Here is a 13,442-nt window from a genome sequence, read left to right as displayed (position 1 = left end):
CTATGTTCAAGCCGCCAACCCCAGTCCTCTCCCTGAGCTCCGTCCAAAACCAAAACCCGAGCCTCAGCTCGCAGCCCCGCCCGCCCCGGCGGGTGAGCAGACAAGCCACTCGGGCTGGTGAGTGCCGGTCAGCACCGATCGTCTGTGCAGGAATCTCCCCGCTTTGCCCTCCGCACCCGTCGCTGTGCACTACTCCGCGGTCCCGAAACTCCCCCCTCTGCCTCCCGCAGTCTCCGCCCGCGGAGGGGCTTCCTAGTGTGTGGAAACTTTTCCTCCTTCACAGCTCCCTCCCACTGGTGCAGGTGCCGTCCTTATTCTTTTGTCTCTGTTTTTTCTTTTGCCCTACCCAGTTACGTGGGGAGTTTCTTGCCTTTTGGGAGGTCTGAGGTCTTCTGCCAGCCTTCAGTAGGAGTTCTGTAGGAGTTGTTCCACGTGTGGATGTATTTCTGGTGTATCCGTGGGGAGGAAGGTGATCTCCGCGTCTTACTCTTCCGCCATCTTCAAGGTCCCCCCCTAAACATATTCTTTGACCATAAATCTTGTCCTTTCAGGGACAGTTCTGGAATTAGGCTCAGAATTGTGACAGGATGACTCTTCCTTACTGAAAATTACGTTCCACTGTTTAAAGCATCTTATTATGCTAAACCTGTAATGAAAAATTTTGAAAGATCATGTTTCTAGGAATCCCTAAAGAAGAAATGGGCCGTTCAGTGATAACACTGAGAGCAACGGAAAGCACACTGCAGCAGACGGAAACAAAAGCTTCTTTACAAGAGACTTTGATTCCAGAAAGGAAAGAGAGCTAAGATCAGTACGTTACAGTCAAAGCCCACCCTGGCATGGCCTAGAGAGGACAGGACTCAGTTGAGCTCTATAGGCAGCTCCCATGCTCATCTCTCAGAGTCCAGCAAGTCAGCATAGAATCCAACGAAATGGGTGATACGTTGGGGTGCTCTGTATAGCGCGCAGGCAATAATGGGATTTCCTCTGGAATAAACCTGGAGTGAGTTGGACGTTTCTTCTGTCTGCATTGCTCTTGACAGTGTATAATCCAAGATAGTTTCCTTGGCATTCCAAAAAACTACCTAATAGACTGCAATAAATCCCTTTCTTCTTAAACTAGCTAGAGTGGATTTTGTTATTTGTAAAACATCCTGCAACTGAGAACCACGCCCGTAATTGTTGCCATTTTAAGGAATAAGCTAGCCACTGTAAGAAAAGTGACTCCAAGTACAGTGGTTTAAATGGTTTAGAAGCTTCCTTTCTCTTCTTATCACAACTCAAGATGGGTCATTGGGTTGTGCTCTACAAAGACATCAGAGGACCCAGGCTGGTGGGGCAACTCTGCTGTCTGCTGCATTTGGCTTTTCTCTCTGGTGCTAAGGTGTTTGCTCCAATTGTCTTCAGCTGCACTGCTCTGTATGCAATTCCAGGCCATGGGAAGGAAAAAGAGAAAACTTAGAGGGACAACAGGTTTATTTTGAAGGACATGAAGCAGAAGTTGTTGCTAAAACCAAGTAGCTAAAACCAAGACTCAGAGCCTCTTGAAGATTCAAGGGAAGATGGAAATTGTAATGTCCAGCTGGAGTGGTCATTAGCCTGGCCAAAACTCGCAGGGTGTGGGGAGTTATCTTAGTAAAAGAAGAAGGGGAGACTGGATATGGGGAAAATTCCAAAACTTTATTCAAGAGCACATCATCACGCTCTTGAAACCTCAGAGATCCCCTGCAGATAGGCTCTTGCTCTAATCCTTTCTCCCAAAGCAAGGATACATGCGAGAAGCAGCACAGCAGTGGAAATGTCATAAAACATTTTTCTCAGCCCCTCTAAATGGCAGTGGAACAGTGAAATATGTCCATGGTTATTGTGACTCTGAATAAAGCAGAAATAAAACATCTAGGTTTTAAAACATACCAACTCCTTCACTGAATGTAATGAGTACCTGTTATATGTCCACACTGTAAGATACAGACATAAACCAGACAACCTGGGCTGCTGCCCTTGTGATGCTTACATTCTAGGATGGAGGATGTACACTAAAAAGTTTATTATGAATTTATTATTTAATTATGATAAATGCTTCAAGGAAATAAAGGGGGGGACATAAGTATGTATATAAATACAGGAAGTTTACCTAGGCTGTAGAGATCAGGAATGCATTTTCTTCTTAAATTGGTATTTATCTAGAAAAAATTATGGACAGATTTACTAGTAAAATAAGTTTATCTCTGCAAGTTGGAAAATTGTCTACAGACCATCCTATTTCACCCTTTGGTTATAATTAGATTTTAAAATATGTATTAAAATTTAAAATATGCATTTTTTATTGGAGTATAATTGCTTTACAATGTTGTGTTAGTTTCGGCCATAGAACAAAGTGACTCAGCTATATGCATACCTATATCTCCTCCCTCTTGAGCCTCCTTCCTACCACCACCCCCCTCACCCCACCCAGGTGATCACAGAGCACCAAGCTGAGCTCCCTGTGCTTTACAGTAGCTTCTCACTACCTATCTGTTTTACACATGATAGTGTATATATGTCAGTGGTACTCCCCTTTCCCTCACTGTGTCCACAAGTCCGTTCTCTAGTCTCTGTCTCTTTTCCTGCCTTGCAAATAGGTTCATCAGTACCATTTTTCTAGATTCCATATATATGTCTTAATATACAATATATGTTTTTCTCTTTCTGACTTACTTCACTCTGTATGACAGACTCTAGGTTCATCTACATGACTACAAATGACCTAATTTCATTCCTTTTATGGCTGAGTAATATTCCATTGTATGTATGTACCACATCTTCTTTATCCATTCATCTATCTATGGACATTTAGGTTGCTTCCATGTCCTGGCTATTGTAAATAGTGCTGCAGTGAACACTGGGGTACATGTATCTTTTCGAATTATGGTTTTCTCAGCGTATATGCCCAGTAGTGGGATTGCTGGGTCATATGGTAGTTCTATTTTTAGTTTTTTAAGGAACCTCCATACTGTTCTGGATAGTGGCTATATCAATTTACATACCTACCAACAGTGCAAGAGGGTTCCCTTTTCTCCACACCCTCTCCAGCATTTATTGTTTGTAGATTTTTTGATGATGGCCATTCTGACTGGTGTGAGGTGATACCTCATTGTAGATTTTTGTGTTTTTTTTGCGGTACGTGGGCCTCTCATTGTTGTGGCCTCTCCCGTTGCGGAGCACAGGCTCCGGACGCACAGGCTCAGCGGCCATGGCTCACGGGCCCAGCCGCTCTGTGGCATGTGGGATCTTCCTGGACCAGGACACGAATCCGTGTCCCCTGCATCAGCAGGCAGACTCTCAACCACTGTGCCACCAGGGGAGCCCCTCATTGTAGTTTTGATTTGCATTTCTCTAATGATTAGTGATGTTGAACATCCTTTCATGTGTGTTGGCAATCTGTATATCTTTTTAGGAGAAATGTCTATTTAGGTCTTCTGCCCATTTTTGTATTGTGTTGTTTGCTTTTTTGATATTGAGCTGCATGAGCTGCTTGTATATTTTGGAGATTAATCCTTTGTCAAGTGCTTTGCAAATATTTTCTCCCATTCTGAGGGTTGTCTTTTTCTCTTGTTTACGGTTTCCTTTGCTGTGCACATTTTAAGTTTCATTAGGTCCCATTTGTTTATTTTTGTTTTTATTTCTCTTTCTCTAGGAGGTGGGTCAAAAAAGATCTTGCTGTGATTTATGTCACAGAGTATTCTGCCTGTGGTTTTCCTCTAAGAATTTTATAATGTCTGGCTGTACATTTAGGTCTTTAATGCATTTTGAGTTTATTCTTGTGTATGGTGTTAGGAAGTGTTCAAATTTCATTCTTTTACATGTAGCTGCCCAGTTTTCCCAGCGCCACTTATTGAAGAGGCTGTCTTTTCTCCATTGTATATTCTTGCCTCCTTTATCAAAGATAAGGTGACCATATGTGTATGGGTTTATCTTTGGGCTTTCTATCCTGTTCCATTGATCTATATTTCTGTATTTGTGCCAGTACCATACTGTCATGATTACTGTAGCTTTGTAGTATAGTCTGAAGTCTGGGAGCCCGATTCCTCCAGGTCCATTTTTCTTTCTCAAGATTGCTTTGGCTATTTGGGGTCTTTTATGTTTCCATACAAATTGTGAAATTTTTTGTTCTAGTTCTGTGAAAAATGCCATTGGTAGTTTGATAGGGATTGCACTGAATCTGTAGATTGCTTTGGGCAGTAGAGTCATTTTCACAATGTTGATTCTTCCAATCCAAGAACATGGCATATCTCTCCATCTGTTTGTGTCATCTTTAATTTCTTTCATCAGTGTCTTATGGTTGTCTGCATACAGGTCTTTTGTCTCCTTAGGTAGGTTTATTCCTATGTGTTTTATTGTTTTTGTTGCAGTGGTAAATGGGAGTGTTTCCTTAATTTCTCTCTCAGATTTTTCATCATTAGTGTATAAGAATGCAAGAGATTTCTGTTCATTAAGCTTGTATCCTGCTACTTTACCAAATTCACTGATGAGCACTAGTAGTTTTCTGGTGGCATCTTTAGGATTCTCTTTGTATAGTATCCTGTCAACTGCAAACAGTGACAGTTTTACTTCTTCTTTTCCAATTTGGATTCATTTCTTTTTGTTCTCTGATTGCTGTGGCTAAAACTTCCAAACCATGTTGAATAACATTGGTGAGAGTGGGCAGCCTTGTCTTGTTACTGATCTTAGTGGTTACAGTTTTTCACCATTGAGAACAATGTTGGCTGTGGGTTTCTCATATCTGGTCTTTATTATGTTCAGGTAAGTTCCCTCTATGCCTACTTTCTGGAGGGTTTTTATCATAAATGGGTGTTGAATTTTGTTGAAAGCTTTTTCTGCATCTATTGAGATGATCATATGGTTTTTCTCCTTTAATTTGTTAATATGGTTTATCACATTGATTGATTTGTCTATATTGAAGAATCCTTGTATTGCTGGAATAAGCCCTACTTGATCATGGTGTATGATCCTTTTAATGTGCTGTTGGATTCTGTTTGCTAGTGTTTTGTTCAGGAGTTTTGCATCTTTGTTCTTCAGTGATATTGGCCTGCAGTTTTCTTTTTTTGTGACATCTTCGTCTGGCTTTGGTATCGGGGTGATGGTAGCCTCGTACAATGACTTTGGGAGTGTTCCTCCCTCTGCTATATTTTGGAAGAGTTTGAGAAAGATAGGTGTTAGCTCTTCTCTAAATGTTTGATAGAATTCGCCTGTGAGTCCATCTGGTACTGAGCTTTTGTTTGTTGAAAGATTTTTAATCACAGTCTCAATTTCAGTGCTTGTGATTGGTCTGTTTATATTTTCTATTTCTTCCTGATTCAGTCTCGGAAGGTTGTGCAGTTCTAAGAATTTGTCCATTTCTTCCACGTTGTCCATTTTACTGGCATATAGTTGTTTGTACTAATCTCTCATGATCCTTTGTATTTCTGTAGTGTCAGTTGTTACTTCTCCTTTTACATATCTAATTCTATGGATTTGAGTCTTCTCCCTTTTTTTCTTGATGAGTCTGGCTAATGGTTTATCAATTTTGTTTATCTTCTCAAAGAACCAGCTTTTAGTTTTATTGATCTTTGCTATTGTTTCCTTCATTTCTTTTTCATTTGTTTCTGATCTGATCTTTATGATTTCTTTCCTTCTGCTAATTTTGAGGTTTTTTTGTTCTTCTTTGTCTAATTTAGGTGTAAGTTTAGGTTGTTTATTTGAGGTGTTTCTTGTTTCTTCAGGTGGGATTGTATTGCTGTCCTCTTAGAACTGCTTTTGCTGCGTGCCATAGATTTTGGCTTGTCGTGTTTTTGTTGTCATTTGTTTCTAGGTATTTTTTTATTTCCTCTTTGATTTCCTCAGTGATCTTTTGGTTATTTAGTAGTGTATTGTTTAGCCTCCATGTGTTTGTACTTTTAACAGTTTTTTTCCTATAATTGATATCTAGTCTTACAGCATTTTGGTCGGAAAAGATACTTGATATGATTGCAGTTTTCTTAAATTTACCAAGGCTTGCTTTGTGACCCAAGATATGATTTATCCTGGAGAATGTTCCATGAGCACTTGAGAAGAAAGTGTATTCTGTTGTTTTTGGATGGAATGTCCTATAAATATCAATTAAGTCCATCTTGTTTAATGTGTCATTTAAAGCTTGTGTTTCCTTATTTATTTTCATTTTGGTTGATCTGTCCATTGGTGAAAGTCGTGTGTTAAAGTCCCCTAGTATTATTGTGTTACTGTCGATTTCCCCTTTTATGGCTGTTAGCATTTGCCTTATGTATTGAGGTGCTCCTATGTTGGGTGCATAAATATTTACAATTGTTATATCTTCTTATTGGATTCATCCCTTGATCACTATGTAGTGTCCTTCTTTGTCTCTTGTAATAGTCTTTTAGTCTTTTTTTTGTGTGTGTGGTACGTGGGCTTCTCACTGTTGTGGCCTCTCCCGTTGCGGAGCACAGGCTCCGGACGCGCAGGCTCAGCGGCCATGGCTCACGGGCCCAGCCGCTCTGCGGCATGTGGGATCTTCCCAGACCGGGGCACGAACCCGTGTCGCCTGCATCGGCAGGTGGACTCTCAACCACTGCGCCACCAGGGAAGCCCTGTAGAACTATTTTAAGGCTATGATTTTCCTCAGAATTGTGTTAGTAATGTGTAGTTTTCTTATTTTTTTTCAGATGTTCTGCAATTTTAGTTTTGAGTTTTCCTCTTTGATTCAAGAGTTTTTTTAAGTGAGTCTTTAAAATTTTCAATAGATATAAGCTTTCTATTTTTTGATTTTATTGTTAATTTGTCTTGTCGTATTGCATATTGATCAGAGAATGTGGTTTGTACTATTTCTACTTTTTGTAATGTATTGAAGTTGTTTTTGATATTAGTGTATCATCAGTTTCTGTGAATGGTTCATGGACACTTAAACAGAAGGTATAAACTCTTTTTATTAGGATATAGGGTGTGATTTTTTTTTTTTTTTTTTTTTTTTTTTTGTGATATGCGGGCCTCTCACTGTTGTGGCCTCTCCCGTTGTGGAGCACAGGCTCCGGACGTGCAGGCCCAGTGGCCATGGCTCACGGGCCCAGCCGCTCCGCGGCATGTGGGATCTTCCCAGACCGGGGCACGAACCCGTGTCCCCTGCATCGGCAGGTGGACTCTCAACCACTGCATCACCAGGGAAGCCCCGGGTGTGATTTTTATAATCAGATTGGTCTAATTAATTGTATTAGGTTTTCTATATCATATTCTTAGTTAATTTTTTTCCCTCTTGATCTGTCATGGCCTGAGAGAGGTGAATTAACGTCTCCTATTGTTAGTAGGTTTTTGTTTCTCCTTGTGTAACCTCTAATTACTTGGTACATAAATAATCATAAATGTTATATCGTTACTGTGAATTACCCTTGGTATTATAAAGTTATAGTTTCCTTCTTTGCTTCATTTAATGCTTTTCAACCTGAGTGTTCTACTTTCTCTGATATTAGATTGAAACCTTTGCTTTCTCTTTCCCTCCCCTCCCCTCCCATCTCCTTCTGTTCTTTTTTCCTTTCTTTCTTTCTCACAGCATATCAGCCTTCTGGAGAATTTTGCCACACCCCAGCAATGTATCTTCACCTAGCTCATGCTATAACTGAGTTTTCAAAAGCTCATGCCACCATTCTATCAGGCCAGCTGCTTTAGGATGGTGGGGAACATGGTAAGAATAGTGAATGCCATGAACATGTTCCCATTGCCTCACTCTTTTGCTGTGAAGTGAGTTTCTTGATCAGAAGCAATATTGTGTTCAGTACCATGCTGGTGGATAAGGCATTCTATAAATCCAGGGAATGTAATTTTGGCAGAAGTATTGCATGCAGAAAAGGCAAGTCCATATCTAGAGTGAAAATCTATTCCACTAAGAACAAATCATTGTCCCTTTCATAATGGATGTCATACAGTGTAATCAACCTGCCATCAAATAGCCGGCTAATCACCCCAGCGCATGGTGTCATATTGGGTACTCAGTGTTAGTCTCTGCTGCTAGCAGATTGGACGCTCAGCAGTGGCCATAGCCAGGTTGGCCTTGGTGAGTAGAAGACTATGATGCTGAGCTGATGCATAACCTCCATTCCTGCCACCATAGGCACCTTGTTCATGAGCCAACTGGGCAATGACAGGGGTGGCTGGGGAAAGAGACTGACTGGTATCTATAAAATGGGTCATCTTATCCACTTGATTATTACAATTCTTCTCTGCTAAGGTCACCCTCTGGTGAGTATTCACATGGGACACAACTTCTTGGGGATTTTTGTTCATTCAGAGAGATATATCCACATACCTTTTTCATCAAATTTCCCCATCACAAATTTTCCAATCATGTTCTTACCAAGTTCCTGACCAACCAGCCAGCCCATGAATCTGTGTACAATTGCACATCTGGCCATTTCCCCTTCCAAGGAAAGTGAGCAACCGGGTACACAGCTCAAAGTTCTGCTCACTGGGAGGATTTCTATTCACTGCTGTCCTTCAGGGATATCCCAGAAAGGGGCTGCGGTGCTGCAACTGTCCACTTTCTGGTGGTGCTTGCATACTGTGCAGAACCATCTGTCAGCCAGGCCTGGGTCTTCTCTCCCTCTGTCAGCTGATTCTAGGGAAGCACAGGTGCAGGCTGGGAGAGAGAAGGCTGTGTAGCAGAAGACCTGTTTTCTGTTCTCTTCATTTTGCTTTCTAAATGTGATTCTACTGAGATGAAGAAAGGTTTGGCATTTTGTTCTACTACTTTGTGATTATAGCGTCATTTAATATTTTTAGTTCTTCATAAACGTAGACGTTGTCTATTAGTTCTGTTTTAGGAGCAATGATAAAATTCAAAGCTTTCCTATTTCTCCTCTTTCCCTAGCTTATCTCCATCACCTGGCTTTAGAATTTACCTTTGTATTGTTAAATATTAATACAGATATTACATAGCATGTTCTTTAAATGATATCCTTTTACTACAGATACTACCCAAGGGAATCTATGTACTTTTCCTCCCACATTTTCCCCCTTTTTCTTGCAGTTTTTGTTAATGGTATAATTTCTACTTTGTTAAGTCATACAGTGTTTATGTTCTCTTACGTCACTCTAATCTCCACGCTTGTTTTAGTCTTAGTTCACATTTAAGTATATTGAAACTCATGGCCAGTCCTTTGTGTTTAGAAGTTTAGTCAAGAAAGAATGGGAACAATATTCTCTAAATTCTTGCATGTTGTAATCTGTGGTCTGTAGCCTGTAAATTTAAAGCCCTATTTGATTTGATGTTAAATCCTCAGTTCTTGCTTTCTTTCCTTCAGTATTTTCTAGATTTTGTTACATTTTCTGGTGATGAATATTGCTCTGGAGAAATCCAAGATCACCCTGATTATTTCCTTCTTCATAACACACTTGATCTTTTTGCCTGATCACCAAAAGTGTTCTTTCTTTATCTTTGAAGACAGGTAAATATGCTAGATTATGTCTCCATGTTGACTGTTTTGGGTAAATTCACACAAAATGGTGAAAGCACAGTCTGTGGCCTTTCATTATATAGAGTTTACTTGAATTATGTTTTTAAATATTTGTTCTGTTCCATCATTTAGATTTTCTTAGGGATTCTAGTTATGTGTGTGTTGGATCTCCTATACCTGTCATCTGTAGCTCTCATTTTCTCTCAGTCCTTCTTAGTTCTTCCTTTATTTTTATTTTACTGCATTTGCTGTTCTAATTTTATCTCCTATACCCCTTGTATATTTTCTATAATATGTTGCCCCTGATCTTTCTTTAGTCTTATTCTAATTTCTGTGGTGGTTTTAGTTTATTCATCTACTTCTCCCCTCCATTCTTACAGGTCATGCTTCATCTTCTCTTTCTCAATATTTCCTCCTTAAGATCTGTTTTGTGGCTTTCTCTTATAGAGGAGGTTGTTTTTATTAATTCATGGCAAACCTTTACATTCACAACTTTATATGCTCTGTGGCAGTATTGCTGTGGTGAATGGTTTTCTCTGTTAATAAATTTGCCACTTTATTCTTGTTTTTATAGCATCTTTGTATTGATGCTGTGCTATTTATTAAATTTTCCTTATTGAATGTATTGAATTTTGATTCATACAAAGATACATTCTTCAGTAATGTATTGAATTTTCCTATATCAGCTCTTTGCAAAACTTTTCTAAGGTGGGAAGAGGCCAGGACAATCTTCCACATTGGTGGTTTTAACAAAGACTCTCCACTTATTAGCTGACACTAAGCTTCTGTGAATATAGCTTATCTGTATGGTTTTTAGCTACCCCTGATTCCTCTCTTTCTCTGAATGAACCAGCTTCAAGGGGGCTTCTTTTGATATTCATCTCATCTCCATTCTTGCACCTTGTGGGTTCAGGCAAGGGATATAGCTTCTGCCCCTTAGAATGTGTCTCTGAACTGCAGGAAGTGTTTTTGTTTGTTTGTTTGTGAATTTCTGATATTTGCCACTGCTGTGCCCTCTGTCTCCTACTGTGCTCTCTGTCTCCTCCCATGGGGCTTCTGTGCAAACTCAGTTGCTTTTGACAAAATTTACAAATATTTTGGAGTCTGAGCTGGTTCCATCAAATATAGGTTTGAATTTTTGTTTCCTATACTTCCCGCTGCCTTTGGATGTGTTACAGGAATAAAGGGGGACTACTGAGTGTATGCAACCCTGTTCCTATAGGATCTCAGTGTTCCTTTTGTTAGTTGCTCAGGAATCTAATGATTCTGACATTGATTGGATATTTTATATATAAACCTACTTTCCTGCCATGTATTGAGTCATTTATGGATGAGTTTATGAGAATAATTTGTAGGCATCCAGTTATATGCGCTTTAAGCAAAATTAAGTAAAAACATCAGGAAATTATAAACACAGTGAAATAAGACTGAGCTCATGAATCCAGTGTTTTCAAAAGAAAGATGAACTAAAACATTTTTCTGGCAATAATTCTTTTCATTTGGTCTTTCATGTTCTCTTTCCAGAATGCAAAAAAAAAAAAAAAAAAAAAGCAACCAAGAAATCAAGAAACAGCTATACAGTATCATCAAATCCATGTTAAATCCACATATGGTTTGGAAGTATTTGAGACCTATAAGCAAAGGCAGATGCTGAACATTTTTTTCTTTAGTTGACAGTATCAGCATTATTAACTGTTGGATGATGCTAGAAGTACTCTTAGCTCTACCCACTGGAATATACCCTTGTACCTTAACCCAATACCCCAGAATTGACATTCACTTTTACTTTCAGATCCCAAGACCTAGCCTACAGTCCACACTGGTCTTGACAAGAGGAGTGGGCTTCTGAAGCCCATTCCAATCCAAATCTTGTTCCTTGGTATCCCTGCAGCTGGTCTGGCTACCAGTGGTGTGAGCCAAAGGTCTCCAGATGTTTGCTGAGTCCCATAGTGGCCCTAATTTTTGTAGCTGTTCTGACATTTGGGCCACTTCAAGAGGAAGTTCTGGGTGTATTTCTGTATGCTTATTGCTACATTTTTGTATAGATCACTTTACCTTTCTTAGCTCTTAAAATTTTAATAGTAATGCTTTCCTTGCTAGTTTCACAAATTCCGTTTTATGTGGATGTGAGGGTTAAATGAGCAATGCATGTGAAAGTACTTTGTAAGCCATACAATACTAAACAAACAGGAATAGCATTATCTAATTTTGTTTGGCAGCAGGTAGAAGGGGGTAGGTAGCACAAAACCACTTGTCCTATAATCTCAGTGATGGAAACCAGTGGAAGAGAGCACATGATAAGCTTCTAAAAATTGTGTTTAGTTTTCTTTCTTCAGTTACATGCTTCCAAGTGCTAAATGTCCAAGTCTCTCTTAATTATGCGTCAGAACTGGCAGTGTAGCTTGACATTTGATCTACACACCTGGCCTGGAGAGAATATCAATCCCAACTATATTCTTAGACTTGCTTTCCTGAATGACTTTTTTCAACATATTGGCACCAGCTGTGGCTGCAAAACATTCAAAGCAGCCATATTTAAATGCTTTAAACTCTAGTGAATAGTTTTTATTGGACCTAACAAAACTATTGCCAAATGCAACGTATGACAGCAAGACAAACTTTTGAACAAATTTTTAAACACAATGTGTGTGAAACATTTTTTTTTAATCTTGCGAATTATGATAGTTTGATCAGTGTGTCATTGGAATCTTGATTCTGATTTTCAGAGCCAACTGGATTATAATTCAAATAGGCCTAACACATGAGTGAAATTTTTCTTTGGCACCAGACTTGGGCTATGCTGATTTGGCTTTGAACATCCACTAAGTTGCTCAGAAAATGCCCTCTAGTAGACAACCCTCTGTTCCCTTTTAAGGGTACTCTGTACCCTGTTTTAGAAACAGGGTTGACTTTCCCAAACTAGAGCACAAGCATTGGATTGGACTTGCAAATAGAAGCCGGGAGTCCTGTAGAATCCTAGATTTTTAAGATTCTCCTCAGATCATTTATGGGGTGCAGTGAGAGTGGACCAGTAAATCTTTAGTTTTCAAGATGTGCAAGGCTTTGGACTGCTAGCCCCCAGAAATCCCCTTGAACCACATACGACGTTAACAAAGACAATTCAGATTGAGTATTCAGTCATTCATTTTCTAGAATTAAAATGATTGATAAGGATATTTTGGTAACACTGCATTTACTACTATGAGTCAGGCAGTGTACTAACTACTTGGCATACGTTATCTTTTATAACAACCCTGTGAAGTAAGTGTAATTATCCCACTTCACGGATCACAGAGACACACAAAGCTTAAGCGACTGGTAAGGTCTATCTACAGAGCTTGTTTTCTTAATCATGATGTTCCTCAGTTCTTTCATCTAAGCATGCCATCTATTGTATTAATTTAGGCTTTGTAATATTGTGGCATGGCAGAAATTCATCACTTTTCTTTCAAAAATTTAAGAATTATAAAGCTTTGAGTAAATACTTGTGGACATTTGGAGAACAAATGCTGACTTTCAGACTGTGTGTTGGTATTTTACTTGAAGAATTCTTCTGGGATACATATATATGTATAACATTCTCTTCTGAGATATATATATATATATATATATATATATATATATATGAAACATTAGGCCAGAGGTTGAATTCTCCTAATTCCCAGTGGGTGACAGCATTTCACAAACATCCATTTGACACACAAACATGCTGAACTCAGAAGCATATCTAAGACGAAAAATGTGGACAAAGAATCACCCTAAATTTGTGCTGACCCAAGGCAGTTGTTTATTGTCATCTCATCTAACCAAACACATTCCTCCTAGAAATGCCATCAGTTCTTTAGGTGAAAAGAATTACAGAATCCTGTATTTGCACACCAGCAGCCTCTCAAGGATAGAAATCTCAATTTGCTCACAACTCATGCAGTGGTGGTTCAGTCTCTGAATGAGCTTAGCCACTTCCCATCTTGGTATATTGAGGGTAAC

The 13,442-nt window shown here is 39.3% G+C and overlaps 1 pseudogene; it reads right to left on the bottom strand.

Annotated features, from left to right (window-relative positions):
• Positions 1–7,549: 7,549 nt before the first annotated feature.
• On the bottom strand, positions 7,550–8,689 carry LOC116759254 (annotated as a pseudogene).
• Between the last annotated feature and the right edge of the window lie 4,753 nt (positions 8,690–13,442).

The sequence above is a fragment of the Phocoena sinus genome, chromosome 1, assembly GCF_008692025.1.
Source record: "Phocoena sinus isolate mPhoSin1 chromosome 1, mPhoSin1.pri, whole genome shotgun sequence".
Lineage (NCBI taxonomy): Eukaryota > Metazoa > Chordata > Mammalia > Artiodactyla > Phocoenidae > Phocoena > Phocoena sinus.
Note: the sequence above shows the minus strand (reverse complement) of the source record. Positions and strands in the feature narration are given on the sequence as shown.